Genomic DNA, 26,323 nt, shown 5'->3' with positions numbered 1-26,323 from the left:
GGTTAAGAATGTTACTGCAGCAGCAATATCCCAGCATCAGCAAATTTAATGACTTGATACTATTTAAAACAAAATAAAATCAGCTTCAAAATCAGGAGAAAGAAAACAGTGCTAAAATAGTAAGCATAATATACACACATATTTGTGGAGAAAAATATAGGTATATTCATAATGAAGATGAGCATATATATTGGTACATATATGGAATGTGATACAAATGGCAACTATTGCTTGGCCTGAAACCTTTTATCTGCAGGTGAAAACTGAACCACTGAGAACTAAGCCTGGCAGAATTTTAGGAATCTTATGTACCCCCAAATGTGCGTCTGTAAAATCATCTGGGGTCCTAAATCCAACGCTCTGCATAACTAGGCTGAACTACATTAGGGAGAATAAGTCAAGGGCTTTCATATTCTTGCCTATAAAATCAGGCCTGTGACTTCTGGGAGATCCTGATGGAAGATCCTGATCAGGAGGGATGCTCTCCACAACTTCTTAAACATGATAAATCTTACAACAATTGCCCCTCTGGCAGGCCAGCCCTACTGCCCAATCTAGTTCTGGTTTCTTCTCACAGTCTGGTTTATCCATTTTTTTCTCTGTGTTGCTGAAGTTCCAGCCAGTTTAGGAGATACTGCCAAGCTGTATTCGGGAAGCCATTTAAAGACTTAAACTAGCTGGAGTAACGGCATCACAAATGTATGTTTTGTAAAGAGAGTCCTGGCAGGAGTAACGAAGCAGGAAGATGCTGTGTTAATCATGGGATGGTAATATGGTAATAACGGACATAGAGAGATGCTAGGTCATAGGCCAAGTGAGAGAAAACATAGAACCAGATGAAAATCCCCAGGATAACGACAGTAGACATAGAGGAAAATAACGTTAAATAAAAGTAGAACTGGGGATGGGGACAAGACTTGATGTCCAATTGTCTGCAGGTGTTGAGAGGTTTTTTACTTAAATATTAAAAAAATTCCTTTTCATACCCTTAATTTTGCTGCCAGCTATTGCCCCAATCCTCTGCAACCTTTTGTATCAAAGTTACTCAAATTTATACATTATCATTCTCTCCAATTCTCCTTTCTATTTCTCTGTAAACTCACTTCTATTAGGCTTTTGCCTCCAATATTCCACCAAAAAGAATCCTGTAAACTTTGCTGTGACCTCTATTTGGTTGCCAAATCCACTGGTGAATTTCAGGTTCATCAGGGGTGACTAATCAGCAGCATTTGACAGGTATTCACTCCCTACTCCTTTACCTGATTTCCAGTCCGGCATACTATCTTGGTTTTCCTCCTGTCTCATTGGTCATTCCCTTCTCAGGCTCCTTTGCAGTTTCCGCTCCTCATCCTTCTAATTTTAGAGCCCAGGACTCGGGCCTCAGTCCTCTTCTCTTCTCTAGCTATACTCACTTTCTGATGATCTCATCCAGTCTCGTGGCTCTAAATACCATATATGAGCCAATGACTCCCAGTTGCATATCTCCAGTCTAGACCTCTTTCCTGAACTCCAGACATGTCTAGACTGTGCTCAAAACAACAGCACAGTAAAACTTCTAAAACATAAGACGCTGTCAACTTGATGTTGACAAACCTCTGATTTCTCCCCACTTCACTCAAATAAAAACAATGTTCATAAAAAGTCCCACAAGCCCTGTCTGATCCGACCCCTCATTATCTTCCTTGCTTCCTCTCTCACTAGTCTCGCCTTCTCTCACTCCAACCCAGATATGCTGGCCTCCTTACCATTCTTCAAACACATCAAGTACATTCTTGACTTACAGCCTTTCCCCTAGCTATTTTCTCTACCAGAAATTCTCTTCCCCAGATGCCCTCAGGGCTAACTCCCTCTTTCAAATCTTTGCACAAATGTCAGCTTCTCAGGGAGGTTTTCTCCAGCAGATATATTTAAAATAACAACCCTCCCTCCGCCCTGTACTCATAGCACTACATAGTGTGCTGTATTTTTTCTTTTTCCACAGCATGTATCACATAATGTACAGTATAAATGACTTATTTATGATGGCTCTGTCATAAGCAGAACTGTCAGAAATTGATTCTAAGAGCTCTATGACAAAGGGTTGGGGAGCCCGCTAATCCTGGCGGGAGGGCTACACCTGAACTCAAGTCCCATGGAAACCCATGGACCCAGTGGATCCTTCCCTTAGAATGAGGACCTGAAACTTCTGAAGGTCTTCACGTGCTGGGTGGCTGGCTTTCCTAGACAGCGACTCTAAACTACTGCCCAGGTGAGCTGGTGCTCAAGAAGTCTCTCCCACAGCATAGTTGTTCACCTGCTCTCACAGCAAGAAGGAAGAGCAACATCCCTTCACTGGAACACAGACCATTTTACGTCCAGCAGTAGTCCCTGTTGGACTGTGGAAGAATTGGGGGACTCATGCTTCTCCTGACCCTTGGCTGACAGTGTGTCTCATCAAAACCTATTCTTGATCCCATATCAGGCGATGCTGTCTAATCTGCCACACACAAGAATTAAGTTTATTGTTTATTTTCTCTTTTTCTCCCTGGAATGTAAGCTCCACAAGGGCAGGTGACTTTGCTGTATTCTAAGTGACAGAACAGTGCCTAGTACATAGTACAAACTCAATAAATATTTGGTTAAAGAATCAGAGATGACTCAAGATTTTTTTGGCTACTGGGCTAGGTAGAGGATGTGGTCATTAAAAAGATAGTAGAAGAGGAGGAGAATGTTTAAGGAGGGGTGACTTAACTCTTTCTGACTTAGTTTTTATATTTCTTAGAGAGAAACAGTGACTTCTGAGAAACATTGCAATTGCCTGTGCTCTCCAAGTTAAAACTACTTGATGTGCTTGAGGTAAAATTCTTAGTGACGTGGGGCTGGCCCCGTGGCCGAGTGGTTAAGTTCCTGCGCTCCGCTGCAGGCGGCCCAGTGTTTCGTTGGTTTGAGTCCTGGGCGCGGACATGGCACTGCTCATCAAGCCACGCTGGGGCAGCGTCCCACATACCACAACTAGAAGAACCCATAACTGAGAATGTACAACTATGTACCAGGGGGCTTTGGGGAGAAAAAGGAAAAAATAAAATCTTTAAAAAAAAAAATTCTTAGTGATGTGGTTGATAAAAGACCATATCCTTCCCATCTGCATCAGTTAACTATTGTTACATAACAAAATTCCCCACAATTTAGTAGCTGACAACAACACACATTTATTATACCACATTTTCTGTTGTTCAGGAATCAGAGAGCAACTTAGCCAAGCAGTCTCAGCTAGGGCTATTTCTCAAGGTTGCAATCAAGAGGTCTTCCAGGGTTGCAGTCATCTCAAAGCTCCACTGGGTGAAGATTTGCTTCCAAGCTCAGTAACATAGCTATTGATGGGCAGGCCTCAGAAAATCTGCTTCCAGGCTCACTTACGTGGGTCTCTCCACTGGGGGGCCTCTCAAGGGACTGAATATACAAATGGACAATGACCAGATAATATATAAACATAGAACTCTGACCCATGACCTGCAGTAACCAGTCCAAGAAGCCAAATTATAACCTCTGCAGCAAACTGTCCAGAAAGTCAAACCACAGCCTCTGTAGTAAGCAGCCTTAAATGGCCAAGACTGCCAGCTTCCTTAACTTTTTCCCCCTACTTCCAATTTAGGACCAACCAGAGAAAGCCAAATATGCTCCCCTAACCAGTCACACAGTATGCCTTACTTCTAGCTAGGTGACCTTCGCACCCCCAGGCCAACAGCCTCCAATAAGGGCACACCCAGAGACTTCCCTTGTTGCCCTCTATCAAGCTCTCCCACTCCTCTGCCTGCCTTTGAGTCTCTCCAGTCAGGAGACAGTGACTGACTCCTTTCCTATAGCAAGCTCTGAATAAATAACCTTTGTTTGTTTTCAGCAGGTACTCTTCATCTATTTCCACACTCACTACACGGCAGCTGGCTTCCCACAGAATGAGTGATATGAGAGACAAGAGAGAGCACACAAGACCTAAGCCACAGTCTTTTTTTAACCAAATATTAAAAGGAATATCCTATCCTTTCTGCCATATTCTTTTTATTAGAACTGAGTCAGTAAGTCCAGTCTACACTCAAGTCAAGGGCCGTTACACAAAGGTGTGACTACCAGGAGGTGGGACCATTGGAGGCCATATTAGAGGCTGCCTCCACATAGTCCTACCTAACTCTTTGATAAATGCTAGATCCAAGTTTATTTTGGATCTTAAATATGAATTTCTATTGACATTTGTTGAACAAGACTACTCTTACACTTGTTCTATTTTCATACATATTGTAACTTAACACTGTTTAAATGAATGATACATCTTAGAGCAGAACTGAATAAATATTCTTGAATATTCATAGGCACATTTGGGTCTTTGGCTTGGTGACATCTAAGCAGAGCTATGCTATGTGACCATAAGCAACCATCTGCCTAACATTAGTGTTCCTGAGGCTGCCACTGCTCTCAGCTTCTGAGAACTAACGTACTGTACCCACGAGCTCAATTTACTATTCATTGGCATCCAGAGTGTTAAAAGTGTTGAATCTGAATACCAATGGCATGGGTTATCTACTTCACAGTTGTCCTGAAAGTCCTCTCTATGCTCTCTATTGCCTTACCCCTGACATTTCAGTCACTTTTTTACCTTCCGGTTTTTATACACATTTGTATTTTCAATCACTAATGTGCTAATGTAACTGCTTTAGAAACCCACATGTATAAAGTATTGGCAATGAAAGGCCTATCATTTCATTTCTGTGGTTGACAGAGTCATTCATTCATTCACATTCATTTATTTATTTATTCAACAAATGCTGCAGAGTACACAATGGTGAGTTACTACTTAGAGCTTGTGGCACAAAATTAAATAAACACAGATTACAAATCGATACAATTGCAGTACTTGATATAATGGCAGATCATGCAATGATGTGCTAACATTAAAAGGGAGTAGGACCATGAAGGAAGTATTCTGGAAAATCAGAGAAGAAATTGTTCTTCAGGAGCGTCATGAGAAGGAAGAAGGGTTAGGAAGTGTGAAAGCCCAAACGAAGGAAGCGGCTTTGCTCATTAATGGAACTAAGAAGGCCAGGGGCTGGCCCAGAGTACACAAAAGGGACCCATGAAGCAAGAAACCTGGAGAACCAGGCTGAGGACAGCCCCACAGAGCTTAAGTTGCTAAGCTGATAATGACAGAGAGCACTTAAGAGTAATTACCTTAGTCAGAAATAGTAATTAAACATAGGAGCTCATTAAATATTATTCAGATACAATAATTAAACACAGATACTATAATTAAATGTAAGTTTAGTATAGCAATTCAAATAGTATTACAACAGAAAGGTCAATTTGGCTGGATAATTGGCTCAAAATTTTCAACTCTGGAATCAATTATCTGAATTAGTTGGCCATATCAATTAAATCTTGGAAACCAACAGATCTTTGAAAAGAATATATTTAAGGTTTTTCCAAAAAATGTTTTCCTAAAATTATAAAACAAACCAATTTGAGAAGAACAAATATGCTATAGATAAGATGATCATGCCAACGTTACATTTCTATTTACTACTAGAATTGAGTTTAATTTTATCAATATTGCCTACTCCGTAGAATGTTCACCCTTTAGGAAGAATTTAAGAAAACTATGAGGTGATATGACCTTGTGATAAGTGGGAACTGAAACAGTTTTGCTTTCAAAGGCAATCTTTTTTCCACCTCTTTCAATTTGCTTTCTCTGCTCCATCTCACCATCCACTTAAATATATATTAACCATTTAAAGTTTTAAAATATTTTACAAAGACAGAAAGTTCTTGAAGAAAATGATATGTATCCTATGTTGTTTTGTAAGGACATGAAAACATATTACATTCCCCAATTTAATAAAATAGCTAAATAATTCATTTGAAAACATCCAAAGTAGCCAAAGACCACATTGTTATTCCTTTTTGTACAGACAGTACTGTTCAAATTATACCCATATATATATATATTTATATATATATATTTAGTTTGTGTTAGAAAGGAAACATAATTTCTGCATATAGGCATAACTGAATCTTTCTATACCATTTATACATAACCTGTGCCCTTTGATTAGCGGCTGCAGCTAATTTTTCAAGTTTATCCAATACTCTGCCACTTCATTTTTAACAAATCATGTACCTCAAGCAGAATGATCACTATGTTTAATAGGCACTTCAAATTCAAAATGTACAAACCTCAGTTTAATATCTCATTTCTCTACCAAAGTGCCTAAATCTGGCTTCTAGTTCCCTCACGTTGGTTTCTCAACCTCGATGATATGGGTGGGATAATTCTTTGTTGTGAGGGCTGCCATGTGCATTGCAGGATATTGAGCAGCATCCTTGGCCTCTTCCCAATAAATTCCAATAGAATTCCCAATTGGCTCCAAGTTGTGACAACCAAACATATCTGCAGACATTGCCAAATGTCCCCTGGGGGGCAAAACCCCCACCCTCACCCCCCACCCCCCATTGAAATCCACTGGCCTAATCCCTTTCTTTCAGGTTAATAGCACCAACTTCCACCCAGTTTCACCAGAAACTTTGAAAGTCATGCTGGATTCCTTCCTTCCTTTACTCTTCTTCTCTCTCCATTTAGAAGAGACGACCCTTCACACCAGCTATCTTCCCCAGAACAAGCCTTTATTATCTCTTACCAACTACAGCAGCCCACTAACTTGTCTCCCTACTTCCAATCTCAACCCTTGAATCTACCTTCCTTCTCCTGCCAGTGTGATCTTTCAAAAGCACAAATATGATACTATCATGACCTTACTTAAAAATGTCAGTGACTTCTGAGCATCTGCAGTGAAGAGTAAAGACGTATTATGTGTTTATACACACACACATACATATATACACACACAAACACATTCTTCCATGTATTCTTCACACGAACCTTGTGAGACTGATAATGCTTTCCTCCCCATTTTCTAGTGAGGAAACTGCAAAACACAGAACTTAAGCAACTTTTCCAGGACCTACCAGAGATGTCTCCACTACAAACCTGGAGCTCTTGATTGCTAAGCCATAGTGCCAGCCCTCCGTGTTTAGCTTTGTATTACCAGCACCTAGCACTGCGCCTAGAATATTAAAGGTACTCAATAAATATTTGTTGAATAAATAAATAAACTAAATTGGTATGACAGGAAAGACAAAGACTATGTGATTTTTGAGATGATCCAAAAATTAGCACTTACAAAGAAGGGAGAGTTTCATTCTGCTTCGGGCCAGCCGTGGATCAGTCAGGGCTGAGACAGCCAGGGATGTTCTAACAGAGGCGGTGAGATTTTAAAACTGATGTGATTTCATGATGTGGAGTTTCTCCACTATATATATTTTTGTTGTTTTTAAATATTCTTTCCAAGACTTCACATTTATCTCTTTATAATAATGCCTTTAAGGAAAATCTCATTCCCACCCACCACATAGCTCTCCTACTCTCGTATATTTTGAGTTGAGCAAGTATTAGTCCATGGTCTGTTTTACATACCCGTCCTTCCTAGCAAATCTACACCTCAGTAATCATTGCTTACATTCCCATGGTTGGTGACATTCTCGAATTGCATTTTTTTGTGTGTGAATTGTTTCTTGCCATTTAACTTTAGCTGATATTCATACATGATGCCAATAAGGCTATTTCAAAAAATTACATGTACATCTAAAGATAGCATATATAGCTACGTAGATAATAGGACATTACATTCAGCTGTCGATGTAAATGTCCTACGTACTCCACCCTGTCTCTACTTATTGTTATTTCTGGAAAAAGAGTACGAAAAGCCCCATTGCCTTTCAAACTGGTTCGTAAAAGCAGTGAGAGGGAACAAAGCACGGAGAATTTTGAGGAGGCAGAATAACGCACGGAGGCCGACTCTGTGGAATGCCTTTCTCCATGGACACAAGAGTGTCCAAAAGGATTTTCAGGTCTTCGGAGATCTCCTCAGTTATGACTTGTGTTTACTTGGGGCACTAGGAAACAACAGGCTGCTGTGCTGTTCAGTTAACAGACTTTATCATTTCTTTCACCTGAAAACAGAGATTCCTCTGGGAGTTGAATGCCAGATAATATTCTCTCCTGACAAATTAGCAGGTATCTCGATGAGGTAATTAACTCTATAATTTCTTTTTTAATTTTATCTTTATGTGACATGCATTTTAAAAGGGTTTTTTTTTCTAAAGTCAAACATATTGCAATGTTTATTCATTATTCATTTAGAACTCATCCTTAGTGATGTTTTTCTCAATATTTTGTGTTCTACTTAGTGATAAAGATTAAAACCAAAAGATATCTTGTACTCCTCTTAGCAAAGTACACATTATGAAATCTACTTAATACAAAATATTCATTGGTTATATGTTTATCAATATTTTAAATGTCCTTTCGGATATGTACCTTTTATTATACAATTTTTAAACTCAGTTTTGTTATAAAATGTATATATTAAATTGAAAATCCTTTTTAACTATATATTAATGAGGTGACACATACAGTTTCACTAATCATGACTTATACACAGTTTCATATATTTCCAAACTGCTCCAAATTGAAGGGGCAAGATTGTTCATAAATTTTAGGATGTTTAACGTTTTCTAAGAATTGGCCTAAGAAATAACAGTTTCTGGATATCTTGTTTTAAATTCTCAGAAATCTATTTAAGTTAATTAATTTCATGACGATTTTAAAATGAGAGAATGAATGCAACCTTAAACATTACATAATCTGAAATAATCTAAATCTATATGTAAAACTTGCAACTTAGTTGATCTCATTTTCATTTGCATCTGATACATGGAGAAAGTCATTCATTCGGTTCTCCAGTCTCTGTGTGAGCATTTATTAAGTACCCCAAAGCAAACGAAAATCAACAGGACACACTTGGTGCCATCAACTGGATTTCAGTTCCACAGTAGGAGAGAAACATGTAAAGAAGTCATTGCAATACTATATAATAGATACAATTATAGATGTATAAGTACTGCTTTGAGAACATAATAAAGAAAGCAGTTGATTCTCTCTGCGTGAGTACAAATGAGAAGAAAGAATATCAAAGACAGGCCAATATTAAGCCTTAATATTGGGGTAAATCATACAAAAAAATAGTAAAGAATAAAGAAAAAATAAATCACCCCAAAAATGTGAAGTCAAGCATGATGCTAAGTTCATTATACAAAATACAATTTTCTATAACATTTTGTTTCCGAAACACTATTTCACTGCAGAAAATTAGAAAATATAAACAAATGAGGAAAAATATAAAATACTCAGAGTTCAACCAACCAGAGGTACTGTTGATATAAAATATATTCTTCAAAATATTTATGTATATATTTTTAACAGTCCATATTATATAAATATACTGTGCCCAGTGATTGAATTTCATGAGCGTATATTATAAATATCTTTCTACAACAATAAATAATAATGTATAAAATAATTTTAATGGCTGAATATTATTCTACTGTACAGACGTTCCGTTATTTACTTAATCCCTTATTTAAAGATATCTATGAATTTTCCTTTTTTTTAAAATTACAATGATCTGTTCAATGAACACCTTCATACAAATATCTTTAAGCACATGCCTGCCTATGTTCCTCAAGGTAGAATTTCTGGGTCAAAGTGCACGGAGATTTTAAACAATATGGACACATATCATGTTTCCATACAGAAAGGTGAAATTAATTTTCACTGTGTGTGGCCAGGAATCCACCAACATGCAACTTAGAAAGTGAATTTGTCCTGAGAAATAGCCATCTCAAAATCTTAGGATGCCCCTAAAATCTCAGCAGGCTGGTAATGCCTTCTTAAATCACATTAGAAAGAGATCCATTTAAAATATGAAGCAGAGCAATGGTTACCTGAAGATCAAAGGGTGAGGATGGGTAGGAGAGAGGAATTACCAAGGGACACAAAAAAACTTTTGGGTTTTAGGTTTGGATTTTTTTTTCCTGAGGAAGATTTGGCCTGAGCAAAGATCCATGCCAATCTTCCACTATTTTTTACTATGTGGGCCACCCTCACAGCATGGCCACTAACAGCAGGGTATAGGTCCCCACACAGGAACCAAACCTGAGCTGCTGAAGCAGAGCATGCCGAACTTAACTGCTAGGTCACCAGTGCTGGCCCAGTTTGGATATTTTTTGAATGGATTATGTTCACTATCTTAATATTGATGATGGTTTCACCTGTTTATACATACGTCAAAATGTATCAAATTGTACACTTAAAATACATGTAGTTTATTGTATATTAATTGTACCTTTAAAGCTCTAAAAAATGTACATCTGGTATAAGATGTAATTTAATTAACTGCAAATTGTCTATGATGTTTTAACTTAGGAAATTAATGAGAATTATTAGAAAAAGAATATGAGAAGGAGAGAGGGAAGGGAAAGGCAGGAAAGTATTTTCAACATTGTCCTGGCAAAGGATGCTTTGACTAATATGAACAGTACTGTGTGAAAATGCCCTTTGAGTTGACTGTCAAACTACAACAGATTGATGGGCATACCACCTACATGCATGTTTCTCTGCTTAATGGCATAGGAATAACTTTGACAAGCTTATTAATAGATTCTGGAGGCCAGACCTCCTAAATCAGAATCCCGGGTGTAGGAGCAAGGGACTGTTATCTTTCTAGTTCCCAAGTTCTCAAACAAAAGTTGGAGAACCAGTGTCCTAAGAAACATCCAAATCACTTTACATCAATTCATTATCCAACAAGCAACCTTCTCCATAACTTAATCTCCTGAGAAGACAACTTCCTACCTATTACTAGGAGAGTGTGCCATTTGAAACACATGTTTATAAGTCCATAATTAATATACTACATTTATTTCATAAGTCAGTTTTTTGTAAGCCTGACACTCAACTGATTGATTCTGGGGAAACTAATAAAGTCATGTGTTGAAACATGTAAATTAAAAAATCAAATATCCGATAGACAGTGAAATACCCAAATTTAATCATTCTCTGAGACTCTTGCCTGCACCATCTGACTTACAATAATATCTACACTGTCAAGTTTTTTAAGTGGATAGTTTAAAATATATGAATGGTTTTATAAGTTGAAATACCCAAAGTATACACATAGTTAAACTCAGGGTGTTAGCGGTGTTAGGGAGATATCAGAGAAGGGTGGTACTGATAAACCAAGGTGAATCTCAGGATTATATCATGTTATCAAAACAGCTATCAGATCCATTTTCATTCAGAATATGAAAAGACTACATGTACCATTTAATGAGAAAAAAAGAGTGTCTATAATTTGAGAAGCTGAATCACTCTTTGACCATTTCTGCAGAAGTTTTAAAGTCATATGCATTCTTTTGGGTATTTATATTTACCTGGTGGTAGGCTAAAATTCATAACTTGGATAAAATTCATTTTATAACCTTTGTATATTAAGGCAGTCAGCAAACTAATAATGCACTCTCATAAAACTCTTTCCCAAGTAAATCACCACTGAGAACTCAGCCTGACATTTGAATTACTTGAATTTATATCAATGACTTGCTGAATATTCAGCAATGTTAGAAATATACTCAATATTAATCGTGACTTTGAAGAGAAAGTCTTTACTGAAAGTTGCTTGGAAAGAAGGCACCAACTTAAATGAAAGCTTTCATCATGAAATTTTATAATTTCATTAAAATTAAGAAAAGATTTTTCCAATGTAGAGCAAATGGCCGTCTTTTATGCTAAAAAGCTTATGAGAATTGTGTGTCGCTGGTATTCATAGTTACTTTCCTATCTGCTTCCCCTGGAGTCTAATATGGAGTAGGCAGAGATAATGAGGACCAAAATCTGCTTGCACTTTCAGATTAAATTAAAATTGTTTTATTGGTGTTAATTAAGTGAAGGTTGAAAACCAAGTACCTTCATTATATTTTATATTTTTGGCAATTTTATTTCTCTTTCCAAGTTTTGTTATGGTGACTTGTACTATTTTGTTCTAAACTTTTTGTTTTCTCACATAAAAGAACAAATGAAAATAGATGAGAACACAAGTTTATTGGAAAGATGTTCGTCGTATATAGTCACGAGAAAAGAGTACATTTTGAAAGAGTATGATTTCTGGAAAGAGTCCATTTCCAAAGGTTACATACTGGATGATTGCATTTAACATTCCTAAAAGGGGTCAAAGGAACTCTATGTACTATTTTTGCAACTTCCTGAGAGTCTATAATTATTTCAAAATAAAAAGTTTTTTAAGAAAGTTATGTGTTTTATGAAGTTGACTATAGTAATCAATGGCAATAATATTAAGTTCCTGGTGATTTGCTACTGCCTAGAGAAATTTCAAAAATTTAGATGGTACGTTTGGGATGATCTGAAGAAAAAAGTCATGTGGGATACACTAAAGTGCATTTGAGAGGGCCCTGGGGTGGGGCAGGGACACCTGATGGAGTTCTGCGGTTATGCTCCAAGATGCCACAATTCAGGTAAACACAAGGTCTCTGTGGCTGCTGACCAGCATGGATGTGCTCTACATAATACATGCTTGTGGAGAGAACAACGCACTTCAGTTCCAAGAATATGTCCTGATTACACTCACGGGGCAATTTGCAGTGTAATCCAGAGTGAACAGCACTGAGGACTGATCAATTTTATGGTAGGTAGTGATCTCTAAGTAATATCAGGAAGGGGCGACTAGTAAGTGTAGTAATAACCACAGTGGCCCAGACCCTATTACAGACTGGACACTGTGCTGAATGTGAGCTTGTGTATAGTCGCTAGGACCTGTGTGGTAGTTACAGTTATTGCCCCATGTTAAAGACATGGAACCAGTCTCAGCCGCGTAATGTGACACGGCCAATGACAAACGGTAGTACAGGACAGAGACGTCACCCAATGACCCCAGTGACCTTACTGCAGAGATACTACACTGTACTGAAACTCAAGCTTCAGGATGGTGGGAACAGTACACATGAATGAATATATGTTCAGTAACTGTATGAAAAAATGAATGATGGTAATATATCTGAGCATGCATGTATGTGCATGGTGTGAGAGAGTGTATGTGTGTGTTTTACAGTAAGACATCTGGAAGGATATACAGCATAAAGTTAACAGTGATTATTTCTGGATGCTAGAGTTACAGAGAATTTGCTTATTTTGTTTCTGTTACTTTGTCTATATTTCTATTTTTTCATAATAAACAAATTATACTTGTAAAATAAAATAAAAAAGTGACTTAAACCTTAAGAGGCCTCTGAACCACTCCCTGCCTCCAGAAAAATCAATTACATATATCAAGAAATAGAGTTGACTTTCTCATTATTTAATATATAACAGAAAGACAATTTCATATTTTACTTTAGTTTTTTTTAGGGAACTTAATTCGTTTCTCCATCCCAAAAAAAACTACCTTAATGCAATTGAAGACAATATTATTTTGCTTTATATGGGAAGAAAAATTGTGCCCCTCTTATAATAAATCTTTATGCCCAACACATAGCACATGTGCTCCAGTGTCTAGGATCATACCTGACGTAAAATCAATTTGCAATAAATGTTGGATAGATGAATGAAAAGGCTAAAGGGAAGCAAGCATCCTGGAATCAACACAGCACTCTGCACAATAAGGTACTTTTCCATTCTAGTGTATATAATCTTATCAAGAAGCTCAAAGGAAAAAGGATCACCATTGAGCGAATCAAAATTTAAAGAAAGCTTCACAGAGAAGGCTCCTAGAGCTGGACAGGTTCCAGCAGTGGGTAAGCACCTTTCGGATTTCATGATTGACACTGTAGTCAGAGAACAAGATTACAGGCCCTCATTAGCGGTCTCAAATTCATTGAGTGTATGCCTCATTGGTGCATGATTGTACAGTCCCTGCTACAATGTGTTAGTGTGATGGTTAGATTTATGTGTCAACTTGACTGAGTCAAGGGGTACCCTGATATGTGGTTAAACACTGTTTCTAGGTATGTCTTTGAGGGTGTTTCCAGAAGAGATTAGCATATGAATCAGTGAACTGAGTAAAGAATATGGCCCTCCCCAGTGTGGGTGGGCATCATCCCCTCTTCTGAGGGCCTAAATAGAACAAAAGGCAGAGGAAGGGAGAATTTGCTCTCTCTGCCTGACGGCTTGAGCTGGGACATCAGTCTTCTGCCCTCAGACTGGAACTTCCACCACCAGCTCGCTTGGTTTTCAGGCCTTCAGACTCAAACTAGAGCTATATTACTGGCTTTCCTGAGTCTGCAGCTTGCAGACAGCAGACTGTGGGACTTCTCAGCATCCATAATCATGTGAACCAATTCCTCACTATATATCCCATTGTGTCTGTTTCTCTAGAGAAGTGTGACCAATACAGTTAGGCAGGGTCCTCTAAGAAGCAGATGCCAAGATGGGAATATGCAAGGATCTTACTAGGGGTGTGTCAGTGAGAGAAAATTGGGAAGGAGAGAGGAAACACCAAGAGAGCTTTCAGAGCATGATGCAACTTTGACCAGGAGTGAAGGAGGGAAGAGACGGCTGGGAGGCAGTGGCCCAGTCCTCTGTAGTCTAAGAAAGATTCAGCAAGGCTGTCAGGGCAGCAGGAGCCAAAGTCGGTAGTCACAGGTAGATAGCCCTTCTGTGTCTCCTAGGAATGGCTTTATTTTCCCTGCCACACTCACAGTCTGACAGTGGGCTGCCCACGGAGGTGTGGCCTCTGCAGGAATGCAGCAATAGAGGTCAGAGCTCAGCACCTGGGCCCTGGGTCAGGTCAGCTCACTGTAGTTGGGGAACCGTAAGGCCAATTCCCAAGTCTACGACATATACAATGCAAACCTAAAAGCTTCTATTAAATAATATATTCAAGAATAAGCTTTTGCTTTAAATACTAGCATGAAATATTAATTTTAATAAAAGAGTCAAAAGCAGAGTGTTATACTGTGCTGTCAAAGATAGAGATAACCTAGAGGTGGGTACTTTCTCCATGAGGCAACTAGCATCGTTCACAGATGATTTTTATGGAGATTTCTATATTTATTCTTGATAAGTTTGCCAAATGTACTCCTTGCACAAGAACTGGTAAACACTCACATAGCAGACGAAAGAATTTCATGGTAAATTTGGGTACATACACACACATTATCTTATGTTCCTTAGTATGCTACTTCTCTCATAAATATCTCCTTTCATTACCTTGTTTTAAGATCCTCTTAATTTTAATGGATAATAATAATTTTATGGGTAAGTTATGAAAGTTTAAAATAAACTATTTTCAGAATGCATAATGCGATCACTAGTTTGAATTGCAAACGACCCCTAATTCCTCTGCACTTCTCCATCCCCCCACTCTCACTGACAGACACCTGCACATATTTCCATCAATTCCACACCTCTTTTTAGTTTGGTTACAAATCACATTTCTATCCTTTTTCAAATACCTAAGGCATATTGCCTTGTAGAATGTATTGGGAGTCTACACATGCTATAGCATGAGCATGGACTAAAAGTAGGATCGATGCCTTCTATGTCTTTATGCCTCTGACTTACATAACTGGTTGCTGGGCTAACAGTATGTACTCAACAAATATTTTATTTATTGAGAAAAATAAACATATAAGTCATTTATGAAATGTTAGATCAAGAATTTTGAGTTATTTATTTGTGCCATTTAAAAAAAAAAAACATAATTTAGGGGCCGGCCAGGTGGAGGAGTGGTTAAGTTCACAAACTCCACTTTGGTGGCCTGGGATTCGCAGGTTTGGATCCTAGGTGCAGACCTACACACCACTCATCAAGCCATGCTGTGGCAGCATCCCACATACAAAATAGAGGAAGATTGGTACAGATGTCAGCTCAGGGAAAATCTTGCTTAAGTAAAAAGACGAAGATTGGCAACAGATGTCAGCTCAGGGTCAATCTTCCTCACCAAAATAAATAAATAAACATAATTTATATTTTCATTATTTAAAATAATAATGGCATTAGAAACCTATAATCTAAATGTAGATATCTAAATATCATTATATTACTTAATTTTCTGACAGTGGAAATTATACCAATCGTTGAAATATAGAATTTATCTCAATATTAATGTTACACATAACAACAAATGTACCAGCACATTTGCCTAAATGTTAAAAAAACAAGTTTTCATCCAACCATAAGGAGGAGTCCTTTTCCATATCAGGAATCTTTAAAGTGTCTTTCAATCAGTGTTGAAGTACACATTTGGTGAAGATAACTAGTTGCATATTTTAGGGAAAGATCATTTTTTAAGGTACTCTGCTTCAAATAACTTGAGCCATGTTTTTCCCTAATATAGGGTTTCTGGACTGTAGCTTTGATAACCGTTTTCCAGAGTCACTGCTTAGTTTAGTCACTCTTCTTTCATTGTACGTATGTATAATATAACATTTGGAAACCAAAAATTTACCAATATTCTGATTTTATTTTTATTTTTTCCTCAGATGAATGGGGTCAACATATTACCTACTACTGACAAGTTACCAAGTAATTGGGCCAAACGATCACCTAGAGGTTTGTCAATGTCAGCACTATCCAAAATATGGTCCTCAGAAAGACACAATAAACATCATCGGGGCTCTCGTTAGAAGTGCAAATTTGTGGGTCCTACACAGATTGACTGAGTCAGAATCTCTGGGATATGATCCAGAAGTCTATATTATAATAATCTTTGTGGGTGATTATTTTTTTAGTTTTAGCAAACTTGCTAAAATTTGAGAAGTACTGGCCCACCTGACAACATGGGTGTTCTACAGAAACAGAAAAATAAATTTAGATGATCGACTAGACTTCACTTTTCATGTCAGAGCTTCAGCAACATGTAAATACAATCATAGGATACGGAAACCCTTTACCATAAAAGTCTCACACTATCATACAAATTTCTGAAATCATTTACTGTTATAAATTCTCATGAAGTAGCCATTTATAAAGGGATTGAAGAGTTCCACTGTCAGGAAGACGGGCGGTGCCTGGGTCTTCTTACTCAGCTGCACTGGTAGGGTTAATTGGAGTTTTAGCTGTATCAAAGGGAGAAGCTCATGGAGTCAGGGTAGAAAATGCTCACCAGGAAAAGCCTGGTGAAAGTCAAGACAAATTACTATGTCCAAGTGAGAGATGGAGAGGTCAAATTCACAGGGCAAAACTGGGGGCAGTAAGGGTAAAATAAAGCACAGCTTTCAAAGTCAAGATAAAGAATACCAAGGTCAAAGATAAAGCACTAGAGAAGGTAGAAAAATGGGATGTTGTACTAATGTCAGAGGAAAGAACTCGAGTCCCTGAAGTACCAGTTGAAAGAGCTTCCTCTAGCCTCTTACTCAATTTGCCTTGATTCGTTTTGTCTATCTAAGGGCAAGGTCATGTAACAAGCGATAAAACCAGAAAAGGAAAGTAAACTCAAATCCTTCCATTCAGCCACCTTTCAACATACAGATGCACAGCTTTACGGTAAGGAAGCCTGATATTAATTAAATGAGTCATTTAAATCTACCATTGCCTACCAAATTTGTTTGTAAATGTTTCTCTCACTTTGATTGAAAAGGCTTTCTGTTATTTTCCCTTAATGAACAGTATTTTTTTAACTTTTGTCACAACTCATTTCTTGCTTTTTGCCTTGACCTTTTCAAGAGTGTCTTTATATAACCACAAATATAAATGCTATTTTAAGGTATAAGGTGTGTTATTTTTCTTAAGAGAATTCCACAAATATAGAAGATTTGTTTCCTAATAATAGCTAGAGGTTTTAAAACAGATGACAAATTAAAATAGCAAAAATATATAGCTCTGCTGTAAAAAGTATCTAAGTACATAAAGCACATAATAAAACACACATTGAATAACAGAAAAAACATAGATATTGATTGGTAAAGGAAGCCAGAGGTAAAAAGCTATCAAGAATAATTGAAGCAGAAACCAAAGAAAAATGGAAATGAAAAAGGGAGATTAGTAAATATTATCCAATGCCAAGTAATATGATGAAATGATATTTTTAACATTCCCAAGACTGACAAAATATATTAATTTCTCTTTCAAGAGGCACTTTCTAGAGCAGGTCAGATTCTGGAGCCAGGATGCCTGTGTTCACATGCTGACTCTTATTCACTGTCTATGTGGCTTTGGGCAGACTCCTGCATCCATCTATAATAAGGGGCAAACAATAACATGTACCGAGTAGAGTCGTTTTAAGGGCTAAATGATTTAATATATGTAAAGGTCTTAGAACAGTCCCTGTATATACCAAGTGCACTTTCAGTGTTAGCCAGCATTATAAAGAAGCATGAACAATGGAAAGAGAATGTGAGCCACATGTGCAATTTTAAAGTGTCTAGTAGCCACAATAAAGAAGTAAAAAGAAATAGCTGAAATTAACTTTACTAATGTATTTTACATAAACCACCTACATAAAATAGATGGGTTGAATTGTGTCCCCTGAAAATTCATTTGTTTAATTCCTAATCCTCAGCAGCTTACTATGTGAACTTACTTGGAAACAGGGTCGTTGAAGGTAAAATTAGTTAAGTTAGGATGAGGTTCTATGAGAGTAGATGGGTCCCTATCCAATATGATTGGTGCCCTTATAAGAAGGGGATATTTGGACACAGACATGGACACAGAAAGAACACCATGTGAAGATGAAGGCAGAGACCAGATGACGCTACTAAAAACCAAGGAAGGCCAAATGGAATTACTATTTTCCTGATTACCAATCTCCAGTTCTGTTCACCCAATCAAGCTTTACCTTTTTCTCTATCCAGATTATTATTCACAACGCTCTTACACCCTTGTTTTTCTGTCACACTTGTCTTTGAAAAACCCATCACTTGGGCTAGCCTCGTGGCATAGCAGTTAAGTTTGGCTTGTTCCGCTTCAGTGGTCCAGGTTCGCAGGTTTGGATCCCAGGCACCAACCTACACCACTGATCAGCCATGCTGTGGTGGCAACCTACATATAAAGTAGAAGAAGATTGGCACAGATGTTAGCTTAGGGCTAATCTTCCTCAGCAAAGAAAAACAAAAACCTAACCATCACTGAATCTATGCAATCATTGCTCTCCTCCATTGCCATGCTCAGGTTATAGGACACTGCTGGGGGAAAAAATATACACCATGAGAATTGGAATGCTAAATATCCGTCTTTTACCTCGAGGTGGCCTTCAGGATAAAGTCCTCAAGTTACTTATGTGCCAACCAAGGTTTATCTTGATCTACAAGCATGATTCCAACTCCCTCCCTGTCTCTGGAGAATTGGAAATTGCTCTTTTCACCCCAGACTCAATAACCTACTTGCATATCTACATCTGATCATCTCTCACATCCTCAGGACCAAGGCTCTAGCAATCACCTCTCTGGGTTTTTATCTCGAACAAATCGTCCCCTTTCTAAAGCTTCTATATCCTTAGAATAAAACATCCTCAAAAGTAAAGCTCTTCCTTTAACCTGATGTCCCCTCTAATCCGTCTTCCTCCCACTGCCATCTGGTTTTCATTTCCATTTCTCTTCTCTCTGGTATCACCAACCACTTCCATATTGCCAAGTTCTGTGGATACTTTTTGCATTCATCTTTAAAGAACTTCCTGCAGTGGTTGAACTTTCTGTGGTAGTGATGGTGGCTAACCACACCATCATTCTTGGAACTCTCCCTTCCTGGGCTTCTGCGGCATCACTCCTCTCTCGTTTTCCTCTTATTTCTTCAGCCACTCCTTCTCTGCTCTTCCTGCATTGCTTTTCTTCCAATGGACCCTGACCAGGTGTAGGTTGTGTTTTTCATCCTCAGACCTACGGTCTCCTCACTGTATTGATACTCTTCCTTCCTTCTTCCTCCAGTGATTTTATCAAAACTGTGCCTTCAGGGGCCGGCCCAGTGGCACAGAGGTTAAGTTCGCATGTTCCCCTTCTCGGCAGCCTGGGGTTTGCTGGTTCGGATCCCAGGTGCAGAAATGGCACTGCTTGGCACGCCATGCTGTGGTAGGCGTCCCACATATAAAGTAGAGGAAGATGGGCACAGATGTTAGCTCAGGGCCAGGCTTCCTCAGCAAAAAGAGGAGGACTGGCAGCAGTTAGCTGAGGGCTAATCTTCCTCAAAAAAAAAAAAAAAAACAAACTGTGCCTTCAGTCATCCACTCTACCAGTGTTTCTTAAACTTTCTGGGGTTAGAGATTCTGAGATGTAAATGAAAATCTAGACAGGACTTTGGGAAAAAGAAGTATGCATACCTACACACACAAGAGCCTGCATTCCTTGAAGTTTAAGAAAGCCTAGTCTATACACTGATGATCCCCCAAATTATTTGACCTATACCACTCTTGAAATCACTAGGTCAAATTTTCCACCAAATATGTCCTCTGAGATGTGTCCTAGACACTTTCAAAACATAACTTGGTCCTCGTGTTAAACTGCCTACATTTCTGAATGGCATTACCACCAACCAAATTAATTAAGCCATAAATGTGTGATTAATCCCTCTGCCTTTACCATGTCTATTGTTTCTATGACTTTAATCTCTAGTATTCACTCTCTGCATCTATCTCACTATCAGCCTCAGTTCAACCCTCATCATTTCTCATTAACTCTCTTTCAATGGGTTTGATACCCCTAGTCCACCAGTAGTCCTATAGCTTCCAGGATGACTCCTTAGAAAAGTACTCAACATTCCTCTTGATTGAGACTTTGCTCTCTTAGCTCTCTGTCTCATATATAACCATTGATCAACTAAATATGATGTCATGTACTGGATGGAGAGTATCAATGTTCTATCGCAGAACAAAATTTCCTATTAACTTCAAACTTTCAGAAGGTAATCTCTAGGTAAACTTCAATATAAATCTAAGACTATAGCAAGACTTCGGAAAAAATTAGCCACTTATTCGATCTGCTTTCAACAACAAAAAACTAACTTTTATGAATATTGTTTATATTTCTTAACAATAGATAATGGACAAAAGAGTATGAGAACCAAAATAAGTCAACAAAGGAATATTCTGACATTGTGAACAAAGTACAAGCTTTGGAACCTGACAAATTTAGGTTTAATTCCTTGCCTTGAATTTTCCTTGGATTTAATCTCTCTTACACTCAATTTCCTTATTGATAAAATAAGGGTAATAAAGCCCACTTTTCAAGGTTGTATGGGGGATTAAATGAAATGGTGCTTGGGAAAAACCTGGAATAATGCTTGAATACTGTGTGTCCTCAGTAAATGGGAGTATCAGGAAGAGAAGGAATTTAGAGTGCTAGAGAACCTTCCCACTGTCCCCTCCTCACAGAATGGTGCTGGTCACTCCGACTACTGTTTTATCTACTGCAAGACTTTTTGGGCAGCCATGAAAGGTTTAGTGCCGTTGGAGTTATAAGGATGCCAAGTGACTCAATCAAAGTCAGTTCCGTGACTCCAGGAAACACATTTAGAGCAACAAAGCGTCATTGCACCAACGTTAATTATGGTAAATACATGAACAGGCTAGGTCTGCTTACTTGGGGGAGCTGCTTACAACCAGTAGAAACCACATACAACATCACGCAAATTCCTTTAAAATAACAAAAAGTGAACCAAGAACTCCAGTTTACGGCTCTCCAGAAATTTTGTTTCTGTAACATAAGTTAATCTTCACAGCTCTTCTATTTTGAGGTATTTGGCTCTATCAGAGTGTCCCAGGCTATATACCTAAAACTTTACACTGTTTTTTGACATATTTGAGGCAAAGCTGTGAAAGCTTCTTGCCAATCCAAACATTTATATCTATATTAACTATCACAATTATTTCTTCTGACAACTTGATAATATTCCACACACCTGTGATAGGAAGGAATCAAGAACAAGAGGCTAAAGAAAAGATGAGCCAAACTTGTCTACTAAAGTATTATCTTTAATAATGCTGACTAAAATACTGCCTACTGAAATAAAACAAAGTAAAGTTTGCAGCAGTTTTTTTTAATATACCTGCTAATGAAAAGAATATACTTGCTAATGGAAAGCACATAGAAAATATTGCTTGTTTGTATTCATCTTTGATACAGGATGGACTTAAACCTAGTATTTCCTCAGATGTTTTTACTTTCTTTAAGCATCATCTTTTTTCTTTTGTTTCTTTTTTCTTTTTTGCTGAGGAAGATTTGCCATCAGCTAACATCCATGCCACCGGTCTTCCTCCATTTTTTAGTATGCAGGCTGCCAGTACAGCATGGCCACTGACAGAGCAGTGTAGTTCTGTGTCTGGGAACTAAACCCAGGCCACCGAAGCGAAGCACACCAAACTTAACCACTAGACCACTGGGGCTGGCCGCCTTTTTTTTTCCTTTGAGGAAGAAAATAACTCGAATTCCAGTCACTCTTTTTTTTTTTTTTTTTTGTCTTAGCTTACATGTAGACTAACTCATCTGAAAGTTGACACATCATTTTCCAGAAAAATTAAAACTAAGGAAATTGGACATTTAAGATGGGTTTTTTTTTCATTTTTCAGGACATTACTTTAAAAATAAGTCGCTTTGTTTCAAAAGAAGATTTTTAAACCCATCAGAGTTCTACAATTAAGTAAAAAGTAACAAATTTAGAAATGTCCATTGTAAATCAAATAAAAATAATAAAAGATGTTAGAAACAAACTAATAAGGAAAAATGCAAAGATTTAAAAATTGGAGAACAGAGAAGAGACTTCACGATTTGCATATGTATATATATTAGGCTAGTCTTGAGGTTAGAAGTACAAGGTTCTGGGAGCTGAGAGTTATACCACTGTCAGCCCAGCACCCTGGATGAGAGTCTTAGAGGGCTCTGCTCTACTAAGGCATGAGCTGAGTTCATCCTATCAGCTATCAGCAAATCAGTTAGTCCCACGTTCAGACGGACACAGCGGAAAGAACGAGTGATCAGCTCTTCTCACAGAGGAGTTCTTAAGGAATGAGTAGAGCCCTTATCCCAATCCAAGGTGTGCTCACTCCTTCTTGGTCTCTGGAAAACAAAATCCAATTTAGGGGTCAAAATTAAACTGGATGTTTTTGGGTCAAAAATTCCCCCACCATAGTAGCAAAGCTCTTCTGAGCTCTCTTTTCTGGCAAGTACCTTTCTCACCACCTTCATTCTCTCTTCATCTTAGCAGTGAGGTCTTTGGTCTGGGTGTTCCAATATTCTTCTAATCTTCATCCTTTTCTAGTCTCTTCCTCTGTTTTTGTCTATTTTTCATGCTGTTGTAGCTTTTCTTGAACTCCACTACCAATTCTCACTCTTTCCAGAATCAAATTCATTTGCTTTCTCCATCCTTCCATCCTATATGACTATACTGCCTTTGTCCATAGTCAGTAGGCACAATAAAAGGAAAGTTCTACTTTTCCTGGGGGATTTCTTCTTCCACAAAACATATACTATTTTAAGGCCACCCGTTCACACTTAATACATAAATCTCTAGCCTCGAGCATGGATTTATCCTTCATTCTTTTAGAGAAAGAGATATTTGGACATGAACCTAGATAAAAATGTAAATATAGCAATGAAAATAACAACTTTCTTACTCTCAAATCCAATTTTAGTGAACTTTTCTCAACCTCTAATATTCTCTTTCATTCCCCAGTTCCCAGAAAGAACTAAGAGAATTTCCTGTGTTGTAGCTGTCCCCTTAATCAGCCCATACAGACCCCATGTTTTCCACAACATAGTCAAGATGTGACTTTCTAATTGATACTAAGGTGTCAAACCTACTTGAATTATTCACCACATTAATTTAAATTAATGAATGAGTCACTGATAAAAGGCACATTCATTAATTAAAAGATGAAATCTTTTCAGTCAGAATTTGAGAAGCAAAACACGACATTGGAAGATACACTCGGTACAGTGGGGAAGATCATCTTACCACAACCCCGTAAATCACTCCTATTTACCCATGTTATATCCATGATTACAAAATGCCACTATGTGTTTCCTGTAATCACAGAACAAAATTATTTCATGGCAACTTGAATTTGTTTTAAAAGGATATATATATATGCGTGTGTAAATGTATCTATGTATGTATATATACACATACACAGATGCATACACTATACACATATATAGTGTATGTACACACATAAGTATATACATACGTATATACACATACACATAATATATATGTTTTTAATGAAGATAAAACTTCTACATTATAAGGGTTATAAGTCATATATTTAATTGAACACACACTTGACATAGTCATCATGCTAAACGATAAAACAATAACACCATTTGTATTAAAATCAGAAAGGTAAAGATACTTGTAAACAGTACTATCACTCACATTGTAATGTGAGTGCTTCACGGTGCAATTATAAAAAAGAATAAAATGGAAGTACAAATATCGGCAGGGTTGAAAAAATGATTATTTTTAGATACGTTATTGTATAGTTGAAAATCCAAAACACTAAAACAAAAATACAGAATCTCTAACACTGTTAAATATAAATATAAATGAATTGCATAGATCTAACAGTAACAACAACCAAAAAGGGAAATAAGCAATAAGAATGTGCAGAACTATAATGAAGAAAACTGTAAAACTACTGAGGGAGATAAAGAAGACTCACATAAATGCAGAGCTAGCATCAGGGTGAATAGGAAGACTACCTTGTAAAGATGTCAGTTTCCTCCCTAAATGAAATCTATAAATTCAATACAATCCCAAGGGGCGGAAAATAGGAAACTTACATGATAATTCTGAAGTTTATCTGCAAGTATAAACCTCTGAATACCTGGCATCAACACATCAGTGGTGGGAGAAAAAGATAGGCAATTCAGTAAGTAGCGCTGGGAAATACCATCTTGGAAAATACAAACCTGAAACTCTACTCCACAGCCTTCATTACCATACATCCCAGATAAATAAAATACAAAAGTATAACACAATTATACAATAAAAATATTAAGGCAAACATTCAGTAATATTTTAATTGCCAGAGAAAAATAGATAACATAAAGGAAAATACTAATGGTGCAAATATGTCAAGAAACAGGTAGATGTTTAAATACAATAAGGTATATCTGAAAAATGGACTATCATATTGATAATTAAAATAGTGGTGCATGGGTATTTATACTAACTTGAATAAATCCCTAGGATGATAGGTGTAAATAGGCAGAGGGAGATAGCTGGAGAGATATACACCAAAGGTCAACGCAGGTTAACTCTGAATTGTAGAATTGTATACAATTGGTATTTTCATTTTCACACTTCTCTCTATTGCTAGAAGTTTCTAAATGAGTTTATATTAAGTTTATATGCAAAAGAAAAAAGACTTTCTTTCTGGGAAATACATACATAAAAATGCTGACCAGAATATTAAAATAGGAATTAAGAGTTTGGAGCCCTAGTCAGTGTTCTCCTATAAGTGAGTATGCAACTCTGGGCATGCCACTTCCCCGTGTCTCCATATGATCATCTTTCATTCTATCCCAAATTCTTGCTTAATCTAAAATTCCAACTTCAGGGAGTAGTATCACAGGCACACAAAGAGATAAAAAATAAATACACATTCTGCAACAAAGACACATGGTGAAATGAGAGAAAACCAGTACTTAGGAAGTGTAAATTCTTGAGGCCAGCCTGGTGGTGTAGTGGTTAAGTTCACACACCCAGGGTTCATGGGGTTGGGTCCTGGGTACAGACCTATGCACTGTTCATCAAGCCACGCTGTGGTGGCATCGCACACACAAAATAGAGAAAGATTGGCACAGATGTTGGCTCAGGGCCAATCTTCCTCACCAAAACAGAGAAGTGTAAATTCTTGAAGGTGCTGAGGGAAATGTTGGCAACCCCAGAATGAGAAAGTCACAAGACTGCCTTTGTGACGAAATCATTCTCTGTCTCTCCAGCCTAATCATATGCATTTATTAAACGGCACACCCCTCCTAACAATGTAATCTACCCTTATGCTGCTCTTCAACATTAGTTAAACCCTATAGCCATCATTATGCTCACATAATTGGTAATACTGGTATAGAAAACTGTGTTAATTTCAAGCTCCAGTAGAAACACAGAAAGACAGCAGTATTTATCAAGTGAAACAAAGAAGATACAGAAAAAATTATTCTTCTCAAAAGTGTAAAGACGGTGCCATAAACAACAGAGTACACTTTATTGGAAGAGTGAGCTAAATTAGGTGATTTGTTTTAAAAAGCAGTTCCTAGATTTATAAGACTTTGGAAATCATTTATTTTTGTTCTAACTCAACTACAATTAAAACCCACCTCATGTCAAGGTTATAGAAGAAAAGAGGAAATTGTTCTGCCACAGATCAGCTGTGTGACCTAAGTTCATGTCTTATCCTCTCTCGATCTTACTTTCTTCAACGGTTAAAAGAAAAAAAAATGAGTGAGTTGGGATAGACAACTT

The 26,323-nt window shown here is 37.5% G+C and overlaps 1 protein-coding gene and 1 long non-coding RNA gene across 7 annotated transcripts in view; one reads left to right on the top strand and one right to left on the bottom strand.

Moving 5' to 3' along the window:
• The window catches only part of GPC5 (glypican 5), a 1,274,636-nt gene that overhangs the window by 1,066,320 nt on the left and 181,993 nt on the right, over positions 1-26,323 (bottom strand). The gene's annotated exons all lie outside the window — the stretch shown is intronic.
• Positions 17,351-26,323, top strand: part of LOC139076504 (uncharacterized) — a 33,502-nt gene continuing 24,529 nt past the window's right edge. The window contains exon 1 of the long non-coding RNA XR_011528201.1: positions 17,351-17,419. This is a non-coding gene — a long non-coding RNA (uncharacterized lncRNA). The remainder of the gene's footprint in view (positions 17,420-26,323) is intronic.

The sequence above is a fragment of the Equus przewalskii genome, chromosome 16, assembly GCF_037783145.1.
Source record: "Equus przewalskii isolate Varuska chromosome 16, EquPr2, whole genome shotgun sequence".
NCBI lineage: Eukaryota > Metazoa > Chordata > Mammalia > Perissodactyla > Equidae > Equus > Equus przewalskii.
Note: the sequence above shows the minus strand (reverse complement) of the source record. Positions and strands in the feature narration are given on the sequence as shown.